Here is a 1,154-nt window from a genome sequence, read left to right as displayed (position 1 = left end):
CTATCTTCTCTATATTACAATCGTACTATTATTAGTATTCTGTGTATGATTCACTTACAGTTGTGGCGCAAGTTACCGTAATTCGTTTGGTCTTCTTTCTTTTGAAGATCCTCTGTTCCTTTTGTCAAAGTGTACCCAGGCTGATTCAATTACTTTAGAACCACGCTTTGACGGAATAAAATCATCCTTCTTATCTTTTTTTTTATACTGTTAGTTTCACTCTAACATATTAAACGTTAGGCCTATCAAATCTACGGTACTTAACTTCACACCAACTACATTCTCTTTGCTCTTACCTGTCTGCCGCTTTTCTTTATTACATAGTCGTCTGGCCACTTTCTATATTCTCGACGCCAATTAGTTATCAACAAAACCTTCTACAATCGTCTGTTTTTGACTCTTATTATAACAAAACTTAAAAATAATAATGTATTCACTTACAAATATAAATTAACCACTAATATTTAAACCAAACAGTTTTTATATCATGACAGTCGCTTTTTTAGATGAAAAAATCCGAACAACTTGTATATCAAAACAAAATATTTATTGAATAAAATAGTCTCCATTCGTATCGATGATGTTTTTCCATCTTACAATCAGGTTGTTAATGCCCTGATTAAAAAAATAACTTGGCTTTGAAGCAAAAAACATGTAAATGTTCTCTTTAATACCTTCCACATTTGCATACGTTTTCCCATTAAGATGGTGTTGTAGCGAACGAAAAAAAGATGGTAATCTGATGGTGCCATATCTGGAGAATATGGCGGGTGGGGGAGAACTTCCCAACCCAACTCCATAATCTTGCGTCAAACGTGCTACATGTGGACGTGCATTGTCGTGGAGAAGAAGAACACCTTTCCGATTGACGAGTGAAAAGTGTTTCTGATGAAGGGCTTGATTTAAACGTTCCAGATCTCTGCATTGATAGTTCGCTGTGGATTGAGGAGTTCGAAATGAATTACTCCTTTGTTGTCCCACTAAATGCAAAGCATCACTTTCTGCGAATGGAGTCCAGGTTTTGGGATCGGAAGTGGTTTTTGTCTGGGACTGAGCTATTGTTTTTGGCGTTTAATATTCTTATAGAGAATCTATTGGTCATCACCGGGGACAATTCTGTCCAAAAATAGTTCACGCGCATTACGCGCCAGAGG

This window comes from Limulus polyphemus, unplaced genomic scaffold (assembly GCF_000517525.1).
Source record: "Limulus polyphemus unplaced genomic scaffold, Limulus_polyphemus-2.1.2 Scaffold4353, whole genome shotgun sequence".
In the NCBI taxonomy this organism is placed as follows: domain Eukaryota; kingdom Metazoa; phylum Arthropoda; class Merostomata; order Xiphosura; family Limulidae; genus Limulus; species Limulus polyphemus.
Note: the sequence above shows the minus strand (reverse complement) of the source record.